The 13,032-nt window shown below is 51.0% G+C and overlaps 1 protein-coding gene and 1 pseudogene across 1 annotated transcript in view; one reads left to right on the top strand and one right to left on the bottom strand.

Moving 5' to 3' along the window:
* LOC124549826 (odorant receptor coreceptor-like) overlaps window positions 1-13,032 on the top strand; it is a 136,419-nt gene that overhangs the window by 22,018 nt on the left and 101,369 nt on the right. The window lies entirely within an intron of this gene.
* On the bottom strand, window positions 1,038-1,115 carry LOC124554766 (annotated as a pseudogene).

The raw sequence follows: 13,032 nt of genomic DNA, 5'->3' as shown, positions 1-13,032 counted from the left end.
AAATTGCCTTGGCACACTACACCTCTGTGCGTTTTGACCTACCCCCTGTGGTAGGTATCCCGGCTCATGGAGGGGTTATATTGCTGGTCCGGGATGATATTTACTACGATCCCATCACGTTGCACACCGGCCTGCAGGCGGTTGCCATCCGAATTACTCTCCCCACTTTTACATTTTCCATTTGTACGATTTACACTCCATCGTCGTCTGCCGTTACCAGGGCAGACATGATGCAACTTATTGCTCAGCTACCTGCACCATTTTTGTTAACTGGAGACTTCAATGCCCACCATCCCCTTTGGGGCTCTCCAGCATCCTGCCCGAGGGGCTCCTTGTTAGCAGACCTTTTCAACCAGCTCAATCTTGTCTGTCTCAATACTGGCGACCCTACTTTCCTTTCGCACACATCTCACACCTATTCCCATTTAGACCTCTCTATATGTACTACCCAACTTGCACGCCGGTTTGAGTGGTATGCACTTTCTGATACATATTCGAGCGACCACTTCCCGTGTGTTATCCATCTCCTGCAGCATACCCTCTCTCCGTGCTCATCTAGTTGGAACATCTCCAAAGCAGACTGGGGGCTCTTCTCTTCCAGGGCGACCTTTCAGGATCAAACCTTCACAAGCTGCGATCGTCAGGTCGCACACCTCACGGAAGTCATTCTCACTGCTGCTGAATATTCCATCCCTCACCCTACTTCTTCTCCATGTCGCGTACCGGTCCCCTGGTGGACTGCAGCATGTAGAGACGCTTTACGTGCTCGTCGACGTGCTTTACGCACCTTTAAACGCCACCCTACAGTGGCGAATTATATCAATTATAAACGATTACGTGCACAGTGTTGTCGTATTATTAAAGAAAGCAAGAAAGCCAGCTGGGCTGCTTTCACAAGGACCTTCAACAGTTTTACTCCTTCTTCTGTTGTCCGGGGTAGCCTGCGCCGGCTGTCTGGCACTAAGGTCCACTCACCAGTTTCTGGCTTGACGGTCGCGAATGACGTCCTTGTGGCCCCTGAGGCTGTCTCCAATGCCTTCGGCCGCTTTTTCAGCGAGCAATAATCGCACCTCGGATAAACCTCATTGGTTACGATATTGCCACTGCGCAAAGGTGGCCGCTTTTTCGCAGAGGTTTCGAGCTCCGCTCATTACCACCCTGCCTTCCTCCCCCGCAAACAGGCAGAGGAGGCTAGGCCACCTAACTTCCGCTCCTCGAATCGTGAAGGTTATAATGCCCCATTCACCATGCGGGAACTCGAAAACGCACTTGGCCGATCACGGTCCTCCGCTCCAGGACCTGATTCTATTCACATTCAGATGCTGAAGAACCTTTCTCCTGTGGGTAAAGGTTTTCTTCTTCGTACTTACAATCGCATCTGGATTGAGGGACATGTTACCGCATGCTGGCACGAGTCTATTGTTGTCCCGATTCCTAAGCCTGGGAAGGACAAGCACTTGCCTTCCAGTTATCGACCCATCTCGCTTACCAGCTGTGTCTGTAAAGTGATGGAGCGAATGGTTAACTCTCGTTTGGTTTGGCTGCTCGAATCTCGACGCCTACTTACCAATGTACAATGTGGATTTCGTAGGCACCGCTCTGCTGTTGACCATCTGGTTACCTTGCCGACCTTCATTATGAATAACTTCTTGCGGAAGCGCCCGACCGCGGCTGTGTTCTTTGATTTGGAGAAGGCTTACGACACCTGTTGGAGGGCGGGCATTCTCCGCACCATGCATACATGGGGCCTTCGCGGTCGCCTCCCTCTTTTTATTCGTTCCTTTTTAATGGATCGACAGTTCAGGGTACGTGTGGGTTCTGTCCTGTCAGACACCTTTCGCCAGGAGAATGGGGTGCCACAGGGCTCAGTTTTGAGCGTCGCTCTCTTCGCCATAGCGATCAATCCAATAATGGATTGCCTCCCAGCTGATGTATCAGGTTCCCTTTTCGTGGACGATTTTACCATCTATTGCAGCGCGCAGCGTACATGTTTCCTGGAGCGCTGTCTTCAGCGTTCTCTTGACCGTCTTTACTCCTGGAGTGTCGCCAATGGCTTCCGTTTTTCTGACGAGAAGACGGTCTGTATTAACTTCTGGCGCTACAAAGAGTTTCTCCCACCGTCCTTACGACTCGGTCCCGTTGCTCTCCCATTCGTGGAGACAACAAAATTTTTAGGTCTTACATTTGACAGGAAACTTAGCTGGTCTCCACATGTGTCATATTTGGCTGCCCGTTGTACCCGTTCTCTAAATGTCCTCCGTGTTCTCAGTGGTATGTCGTGGGGAGCGGATCGAACCGTCCTACTTCGCCTATATCGGTCGATCGTCCGCTCCAAGCTGGATTATGGGAGCTTCGTATACTCCTCTGCATGGCCATCCATCTTACGTCGCCTCAACTCCATACAACATCGGGGCTTACGACTTGCGATCGGAGCGTTTTATACTAGTCCCGTCGAGAGTCTTCATGCTGACGCTAGTGAATTGCCACTCACCTACCGACTCGATATACTGCTTTGTCGGTATGCCTGTCGGCTACTGGCAATGCCCGACCACCCGTCTTATCATTCCTTTTTTGACGACTCTCTCGACCGTCAATATGGGTTGTATGTCTCTGCCCTGCTACCCCCTGGAGTTCGCTTTCATCGCCTCCTTCAACACCTTAATTTTTCACTCCCTGCAACCTTTCGAGTGGGCGAGAGCCACACGCCACCTTGGCTCCAGGCTCAGGTTCACGTTCACCTTGACCTCAGCTCGCTCCCAAAGGAGGTTACCCCCAGTTCAGTCTACCACTCCCGTTTTGTCGAACTTCGTTTGAAGTTCATTAATATGACCTTCATTTATACAGATGGCTCTAAGACCAATGACGGGGTTGGGTGTTCTTTTATTGTCGGGGCACAAAGTTTCAAACACCGGCTCTATGGCCATTGTTCGGTCTTCACAGCTGAGCTCTTTGCCCTCTACCAGGCTGTTCTTTACATCTGCCGCCACCGACATTCTGCTTATGTCATCTGCTCCGATTCCCTGAGCGCCATCCAGAGTCTCAGTGATCCGTACCCCGTTCACCCTTTCGTGCACCGGATCCAACGCTCTCTTCCGCAGCTGGTGGACGACGGTTCTCCGGTTAGCTTTATGTGGGTTCCTGGCCATGTCTGTATCCCTGGGAACGAAGCTGCAGATGCCACGGCCAAGGCTGTGGTCCTCCAGCCTCGGACAGCTTCTTGTTGTGTCCCTTCGTCAGATTGTAGCAGGGTCATATGTCGGCGCGTTTTATCGCTGTGGCATGCCGATTGGGCTGCACTTACAGACAACAAGCTTCGAGCCTTGAAACGTCTTCCCGCGGCTTGGACGTCCTCCTCACGCCCTTCTCGGCGGGAGGAGGTAGTTTTGACCCGGTTACGAATTGGACACTGCCGGTTCAGCCATCGCCATCTGCTGACGGCTGCGCCGGCGCCGTTCTGCCCGTGTGGGCAATTGCTGACGATCCACCACATTTTAACGTCCTGTCCGGATTTTAACACACTGCGTCTTGATCTTGGCCTGCCATGTACTCTAGATGCCATTTTAGCGGATGAACCACGAGCAGCTGCTCGCGTTCTTCATTTTATCAACTTGACAACCCTCTCTAAGGACATTTGATTACGCTGTTTTTTTTAATCCTATTCCTGTCAGTCTGTCTTTTATCGTGTTTTCCGTTTCGTTGCTGTTTTAAACTTGTGACTCGCGGTGCATTCCTAACGTAGTCTGGGCGCTGATGACCGTTGAAGTTGTGCGCCCTAAAACCACAAAAAAAACCACCCCTTCTTCTGTCGTGTGGGCCAACTTCCCACGGCTCTCTGGGACCAAGATCCTTCGCCAATTTCTGGCCTGACAGTAGCAGACGCTGTTATCATGGACACTATTGCTATCTCCAACACCTTGGGCCGCCATTTTGCGGACATTCGAGCTCTTCCCACTATCACCCTGCCTTCCTCCATCGGAAAGAGCGGAGGAGGCTCGGGCGATACCCTTCTCTACTCAGAATCGTGAGTGCTACAATGCCACCTTTACTATAAGGGAGCTAGATCACGCTCTCAGTTAATCCCAATAATCCACCCCAGGTCCAGATGCTGTCCACATTCAGATATTGCAGCACCTTTCTCTTGCGGGTAAGCACTTTCTGCTTAACACATACAACCACATCTGGGCAGAGGGCACATTTCCCGGACGTTGGCGTGAAGCCTCCGTCATACCCATACTTAAGACCGGTAAGGACAAAACATTCCTTCTAGCTACTGTCCCATCTCTCTCACCAGCTGCGTTTCCAAGGTGATGGAATGTATGATTCATGCCCTGCTGGTATTGTGTTACGAGTCTCGCAATTTACTAACGACTGCATAGTGTCGATTTAGAGTGCAGTGTTCTAAAGTTGACCATCTCGTTACTTTGTCCACCCATGTCATGAATGGTTTTCTGCGGAAATTCCAGACTGTGGCCGTGTTTCTCGATTTGGAGAAGGCCTACGGCATCTGCTGCAGAAGTGGTATCTTCTGTACTCTTTACATATGGGGCTTCCATTGTCGCCTGCCCTGTTTCCTTCAGGAATTTTTAAAAGACCGAGTTTTCAAGGTGCATGTGGGTTCTGCCTTGTCGGACACCCTTATCCATGAAAACGCAGTGCCTCATGGTTCCGTCCTTAGCGTCATCCTCTTTGCTATTGCCATTAACCCTACAACGGCCTGTCTCCCCCCTGGGCATCTCCGGCTCCCTTTTTGTTGGCGATTTCACCACGGACCTGTCTCACTGAGCGGCGTCTTCAGCGATGTCTTGACCGTCTTTACTCCTGGAGCAGGGACAATGGCTTTCGTTTCTCCACTGATAAAACCGTCTGTATTATTTTCTGGTGGCGCAAATGGTTTCTCTCACCATCGTTACATCTTGGGGCTGTTGCCCTTCCGTTGGTTGAAGCTACGAAATTCCTGGGGCTCAACCTCGATAGGGCTGTGTACAGCCCGCTGTACACAGTCTCTCAGCGTCGTACATGTCCTCAATGGCACTTCCTGGGGTGCCGATCAAATCACCCACCTCCGTTTGTACTGCTCCCTTGTCTGTTCGAAACTCGACTAAGGGTGCTTGGTTTATGAGTTTGCACGTCCATCCCTCTTACGCTGTCTCAACACTGTCCGCCACTGTGGCACCCATTTCGCCCCTGGTGCCTTTTACACTAGCTCGTTTGAGAGTCTGTATACTGAAGCTGCTGAACTACACTATCCTACTGCTGTGACTTTGTCCTCAGCAGGTATGCATACCGTTTGTCTGCCATGAGTGTCCACCCATCCTATACCTCCTTTTTCAATGATTCCTTTGATCGCCAGTATAAGGCGCGTCCCTCTTTTCTGTTACATCCTGGAGTCCGCTTTCGGCGCTTCCTTGGGCAGCTTAACTTCACACTACCTACAACTTTCCCAGTGGGTGTGATCCCATCACGATCTTGACATCGTGAAGTGGCCCGAGTTAACCTTGACCTTTATTCGATTCCTAAGGACACTGATCTAGTCTCGCTCTATCGCCTTCAGTTTCACGACCTTCGCATAGAATTTCGCAATAGTACCTTTGTATACACCAATGGCTCTCGGACTGACCATGGGGTCAGGTGTGCCTTCGTCATTGGCATCCGTGTCTTTTGGTATCGGCTTCTGGCACACTGCTTAGTATTCACAGCCATGCTCTCCGCCGCCAGCCCCCAGGGGGTCCACAACTCTTTTCTGGATATGTGCGTAGCGAGCACGGGACCCCGAGCTAATGTGACCCTCCTTCCTTTCCAGGCTGCATACCTTCCCTTTCCGCATCCTTCCCTGTCCCCCATCTTCGCCCCCCCCCCTCACCTCTGGCTCTTTCCTTCCCTTTCTCCCCCCTCTGGGAGTATGGTTTGTGCCTACGTCCAGAGACGGACGGTCAAAACTGTTACAAATTCCTTGCTTTCTACACTTGCAAGTCTTCGTCCTTCCTCTGTCCTTCTCTTTTCCTTACCTCTTCTCTTTGCTCTTTTCTCCACTGCGGCGTTTGAGACCCTTCTTCTTTCCTTTCCCTTCCTCTTTTTTCCTCCCTGTGCGTGTCTGAAGGCCGACCCACGCATTTTCATGCGTAGCCGGTGACGGGGTAACGCGTAATTCCCCGCCCCGGGTAGACAGGTAGGACACTTACGTACCCCCTGGTAACGGCCAGGCCCAGGGACTGGTGATTACCCGAGCTGATACCTTCCGAAAGTGCCGATTGGTCCCTCCGTCCGTTTGTCGGGAGGTGTGACCTGAGGTGTGAACAATTACCTAAGGCGGGAGTGCCCTCAGAGAGGGCCCCCACAAGGGAGGAGCGCGCCATCGGAGACGCCGGTAATCGTGGGGGATTCTTTCGCAATGGTTTCCTCATCTTCCACTATGTCTGCTCACAAGCGTAAGTTCACTGAGTCTCGGCCACAGACAGTTCTTCCATCGTTGCCACAGTTCCTTGTTGTTTCTCGGTTTGACGAAGGTCACGACTTCTCCACGGTCAACCCTTTCATTATTCAGAAAGGTGTCGACGCAATTGCAGGTCCTGTAAAGTCTTGTCCCAGATTACGGAATGGCACCCTGTTGTTAGAAACAGTCAGTGCCTCCAGGCACAAAAATTGCTGCCTACTTCACTGCTCCACACCTTCCCTGTCCGGGTTGAAGCACACCACACAATTCCTCGCATGGAGTCGTTTATACACGCTCCCTCGATGGATTGTCTGACGAAGAAATTCAGCACTACCTGTCTGACCAGGGCGTAACGGCTGTTCATAGAGTTATGAAAAGGGTTGACACGAACATCATTCCAACCCACACTGTCTTCTTGACATTTGACAAAGTTCAACTCCCATCGAAAATCAAAGCAGGCTATGAGATAATTTCCGTTCGCCCTTACGTCCCAAACCCTACGCGTTGCTATCGGTGTCAGCGGTTCAAACACACCAGCCAGTCCTGTTCCAATCCGGCCAAATGTGTTACGTGTGGCAAGGATGCCCATGAGGGTGCTTGTCCACCTCCATCCCCTCGCTGCATCAACTGTATGGGTGACCACGCTGCTTCCTCTCGAGATTGCCCCGTTTTTAAGGACGAAAAGCTCATCCAGGAAATCAGAGTGGAGGAAAAGGTGTCGACCTTTGCTGCTCGAAAATTATTCGCCAGTCGACAGCCCACCGTGCCTCAGACAGGAAAATACAGCACTGTCCTTGCTTCTCCTCGGCCAACAAAGGAGGCGGCCACGCAGACTTGCGACCTCACCTTTAGTGCCACGGTCGTCAGATCGGCCAGTGCAAAGATCGCCCGTTCAACGTCACCACTCTCGCCTGCTCACTCTATGGCTCACCCTTCATCGAGTTCTGCTAAATCTTGAGCCCAAAAGTCAGACACCAAGACTTCGAAAAAAGAGCATACTCGTGAAGATTTTTTACATACCCCATTTCACACCCATCGGTTCCTCCTTCATCTAAACATCATACTTCCAAGAAGGCTACAAAGAAACCCAGTTCATCTCCTTCTCCGCCAAGGCGTGTCCCATCTACAGCACCACCTGGCGGACATCGCCCTCGGCCGTCTTCTGTGTCGCCGAGGCGCACTGCTGGCGGCCGATCAACTGGCCGATCGCTGGTGGCAGGAGCTGCTCCTGAACAACCTATGGATCAGGATCTTCTGCCTTCGGCTGAATGCCATTCCATGCTGTCGGTCGCAAGCTCTGAGCAGTCGTTGAGTTGACACCATCCTTGGTCACATTTCTCCATTTTCTGTTCACCCTATGTCCATTATCCACTGGAATATCCGCGGCATTCGAGCCAATCGGGATGAATTGTCGATCCTCATACGATCCTACTCGCCGGTCATTTTCTGTCTTCAGGAAACAAAGCTGCGTCCCCATGACCACTTTGTTCTCCCTCATTTTCAGTCCGTCCGATACAATCTCCCCTCTGTTGAAGGCACTCCAGCCCATGGAGGACTCATGATTCTTCTCCATGGTACTCTCCATTATCACCCAATCCACTTAAACACTTCCTTCCAAGCTGTCGCCGTCCGTCTTTCGCTTTCTGGATACACGTTCTCTCTTTGTACTGTATACATTCCATCGTCCACATAAATGGCACGAGCTGATCTCCTTCATCTTCTTGGTCAGCTTCCACCCCCCTATTTGCTGGTTGGGGACTTCAGTGCCCACCACCCGCTTTGGGGATCTCCACATCCTTGTCCACGTGGCTCACTATTACTAGACGTCTTCCACCAAGCGGATCTAGTTTGCCTCAACACTGGGGTCCCTACATTTTTGTTTGCCTCCACGACAACTTTATCTCATTTGGACCTTGCGGTCGGTACTGTTCCGCTAGCTCGGCGCTTCGAATGGTTCGCCCTTGATGATACACACTCGAGGGACCACTTTCCAAGTGTCCTTAGACTGCAGCCTCACCTGCCATATATGCGCCCGCGACGCTGGAAGTTTGCCCAAGCGGATTGGACACTGTTTTCGTCTCTAGCGACATTCGATGACCGTCACTTTCCCAGCGTCGACGGTGAGGTCAAACACATTACCGACGTTATTCTTACAGCTGCAGAACGTTCAATACCACGCACCTCCGAATTGCCCCGGCGCCCCCCAGTTCCTTGGTGGAACGAGGCATGCCGTGACGCAATACGTGAGCGGCGACGTGCTCTCCGCGTTTTCCGGCACCATCCTACTTTGGCCAACTGTATCCGCTATAAACAGTTCCGTGCGCGATGCCGTCGTGTCATCCGCGATAGCAAGAAGGCAAGCTGGAAATTCTTTATTAGCTCATTTAACACCTTCACTCCCTCCTCGGAAGTTTGAAGCAGCTTCGACGGTTATCAGGCGCGCCTAGTTTCTCCCCGGTCTCTGGGCTCACTGTCGCGCATGATACATTAGTGGACCCCGTCGCAATTTATAACACATTGGGTCAGCACTTTGCTGAGATTTCGAGCTCTTCAAATTACCCGCCAGCGTTTCTCCCGAAGAAACGTGCAGCGGAAGTGCGACATCTTGCTTCCTCCTCCCAAAATCGCGAAAGCTACAATACTGTTTTCTCCTTGCGGGAACTACAACATGCACTCTCTTCTTCTCGCTCCTCCGCCCCAGGACCGGATGGTATTCCACGTCCAAATGTTGCTGCATTTATCAACCCATAGTCTGCGTTACCTCCTTCGTCTTTATAATCGAATTTGGGCAGACAGTACTTTTCCCAGACGATGGCGGGAAGCTATCGTCGTTCCTGTACCGAAACCTGGAAAGGACAAACATCTCCCCTCTAGCTATCGCCCCATTTCCCTCACGAGTAGTGTCTGTAAGGTTTTGGAGCGTTGGTGAATTACCGTTTAGCTTGGTGGCTGCAATCCCGCAGTCTTTTAACACCTGCCCAATGCGGATTCCGACAGCATCGTTGTGCAGTTGACCATCTTGTTGCTCTCTCCACTTATATCATGAACAATTTTCTCCGGAAACGGCAAACAGTAGCAATATTTTTTGATCTGGAGAGGGTATACGATACCTGTTGGAGGACAGGCATCCTCCGCGCACTTTTCTCTTGGAGCTTTCGAGGTCGGCTGGCCCTTTTTCTTCGCGAATTTATGGCAGAGCGCACATTTAGGGTGCGGGTGAACACTACTCTCTCCCGTACTTTCTCTCAAGAAAACGGGGTAGCCCGGGCTCCGTGCTGAGTGTTGTACTGTTTGCCGTTGCCATAAATCCAATTATGGATTGTCTCCTTCCTGATGTCTCGGGCTCCCTCTTTGTGGACGATTTTGCGATCTACTACAGCTCTCAACGGACCAGCCTTCTTGAACGACGTCTTCAAGGATGTCTCGATCGCCTCCACTCTTGGAGCATCGAAACCGGCTTCCGTTTTTCTCCCAGTAAGACCGTTTGTGTTAATTTTTGGCGACGTAAGGAGTTTCTTCTGCCCTCCTTACATCTAGGTCCTGTCAACCTTCCGTTTTCAGACGTCGCAAAATTCTTAGGTCTTATGTTTAACAGAAAACTGTGCTGGTCCTCCCATGTTTGCTATCTTTCAGCTCGCTGTCTGCGATCCCTCAACACCCTCCGTGTCCTGATTGGTACCTCCTGGGGAGCGGACCGAGTGGTCCTTCTCCGCCTCTATCGCGCCTTAGTGCGCTCGAAATTGGACTATGGAAGCATAGTCTACTCCTCTGCTCGGTCGTCTATTCTTCGGCGTCTCGACTCTATACACCACCGTGGATTACGTTTAGTGTCTGGAGCTTTTTACACCAGCCCTGTGGAAAGTCTTTATGCTGAGACTGCTGAACCTCCGCTGTCCAATCGGCGAGCAGTCCTTCTGAGTCGTTATGCTAGCCATCTGTCTTCCATGCCGGCTAATCCAGCCCATGACATTTTTTTCGACGCCTCCTTTGATGTAGGGTATGCAGGCCGCCCCTCCTCCCTACTACCACCGGGAGTCCGCTTCCGTCAACTGCTCCATTCTCTTTCCTTCCGCTTTCCTGAAACCTTCTCGACAACTTGGGGTACAGCACCGCCTTGGCTCCGTCCCCGGATCTCCCTGCTCCGTGACCTTTGTCGATTTCCCAAGGATGGTACCCCTTCACTTGTTTATCGCCGGGCATTTGCTGCTCTATGTGCACAAGTGACGGAATCCACATTTATTTACACCGACGGCTCGAAAACATCGTTAGGTGTAGGGAGTGCCTATATTGTTGGCGACACCCCAAATCACTTTCGGCTTCCCGACCAGTGTTCGGTTTATACTGAGGAGCTTTACGCTGTTCTCCAGGCTGTCCACTACATCCGCCGCCATCAGCGGATAGAGTACGTTATCTGCTCAGATTCTCTCAGCTCTCTCCTCAGTCTCCAAGCTCTTTACCCTGTGCACCCTCTGGTCCACCGGATTCAGGACTGTCTGCGCTTGCTCCACCTGGGGGGCGTCTCGGTGGCGTTCCTCTGGCTCCCGGGACACGTTGGTATCTGTGGAAATGAGGCGGCCGATATTGCAGCCAAGGCTGCAGTCTCTCCTCTTCGGCCAGCTATCCAATCGATTCCCTTCGCCGATCTACGGAGCGTTTAATGTCGTCGTGTTGTTCATTTATGGCACGCACATTGGTCGACACTTCCCCATAATAAATTGCGGGACGTGAAAGCTCTTCCTTCTGCTTGGACCTCTTCCTCCCGAACGCGTCGTCGGGAGGAGGTAATTTTAACTAGACTCCGGATAGGGCACTGTCTTTTTAGCCATTGACATCTTTTAAGCGGCGATCCTTCCCCACTCTGTCCCCACTGCTCTCAGCTGTGGACGGTAAGACACCTTTTAATTGAGTGCCCCTATTTTAACCCGTTACGCTCCCGTCTACAGCTATCGCCTGATATATCGTCGATTTTAGCAGATGACACGCGCTCTGCCGATCGCGTTCTCGAGTTTATTAGTGCCAGTGATATGACGTCAGTCATTTGAAGCTTTTTTTTTGGGGACAACCAACCCCTTTCTGTAGTGGATTTTTAAGCCTTCCTTCTGCTTTTAGTTTCTTCAATTTTATGACTTTCGTTCCCATTTTCGGTTTTTTACTGTTTCCTAAGTCACGGACCGGGCGCTAATGACCATAGCAGTTTTGCGCCCTGAAAAAAAAATGCTCTCCGCCTTTTTTCAGGCCACAGAGTACATCCGGCAACACAGCCTTTTCAATTGTTTCCTCTGCTCAGTCTCACTCAGCACTCTTCAAAGTCTATGTGTGCTGTACACCGCCCATCCCTTAGTGCAGCAGGTCCAGAAAAACTGTCACTCGCTCACTCTTGGTGGAGACACTGTGCAGTTTATGTAGGTTCCTGGTCATGTCGGTCTGCCAGGAAACGAAGCTGCTGCAAAGGCTGCAATCTTCGTACCTCAGCCTGCGAGTACCTATATTCCCTCAGATGATCTCTGTGTTGCCGCCTATCAGCAGGTGCAGTCCCTTAGGCATCGTCAATGGTCCTCCCCTCACGGGAATAAGCTCCGGCTTATTAAGGCCCTCCTAGCGGCTTGGACGACCTCCTTTCGGCCCTCCCGCCGGGAGGAGGTAATTTTAACAAGGTTGTGTATTGGTACTGCCTTTTTAGGCATCGTAATTTGCTAAGTGGCGCTACCCCACCACTTTGTACACATCGCGCTGAAATTTTAACTGTCCGCCACTTCTTGATGGAATGCCCCTTTTTTAACCGTTTACGTTCCGGCTTGGTTTGCCGTCTGATTTATAGGCCGTGTTAGCAAATGACCCGCGGGCTGTCGACCGCGTTTTACTTTTTATCCGCCAAAGCAATACCGCAAAGGCCATTTAAATTTTAGTTTTGGACCTCTGTTTCTGTATGGTGTCTTTTTTAGCCCTTTTTCCACCCCCCTGTTCTTAGCTGTCTTCTGTTATGTCAATTGGGAGTGACGTATAGCCGTTTTTTAACTTCTTTCTTTCTTCGTGTTCTCTAGTTTCGACTTGGGCCCATGACCCCAGTAGTCTTTTGCACCCTAAAGCAAAATAAAAACAGTAACAATGTTTACAATCTTCGTAAACCCAGCACACTGCCCCAGATATGACATCACACTTTCAGCGAATTCTTGAGCGTCCAGATGTTTCATAAACAGTCGGTGGTTCTTGTTCCCTACAGACTATGGCTGCTGGAATCACCGGCTCCAGTGTACTATGTCAAATCCCGCTGAAATATGATGATTCTATACTCCATGGTTAGATTATTTTATTTTCCATCTATTGTATGCTATTTGTTCTGTGGTAGGTACTCATCCCACGCTCAGTTATGAATGCTATTTTCTATTCATACAACTGTTATTGTTATACCTAACGGCAACAGCTGCGAGCATTAACATGGGAAATCTAGAGCCACACCAGAGTGCCAGATGATAAGGGTAGGCAAATAGAAATGTTGACGCAATAGTGCTGATGTTACAGGGTACACTGCATCCCACGAACAGCATGGCTTGCCAGCTAGATTGGCGCCGCTGAAGGCAGCGAGCGGTCTCTGTAGGTCACAT

The sequence above is a fragment of the Schistocerca americana genome, chromosome 1 (assembly GCF_021461395.2).
Source record: "Schistocerca americana isolate TAMUIC-IGC-003095 chromosome 1, iqSchAmer2.1, whole genome shotgun sequence".
Taxonomy (NCBI): Eukaryota; Metazoa; Arthropoda; class Insecta; order Orthoptera; family Acrididae; genus Schistocerca; species Schistocerca americana.
The sequence above is the reverse complement of the archived record's forward strand: the minus strand, read 5'-3'. Positions and strand labels throughout refer to the sequence as shown.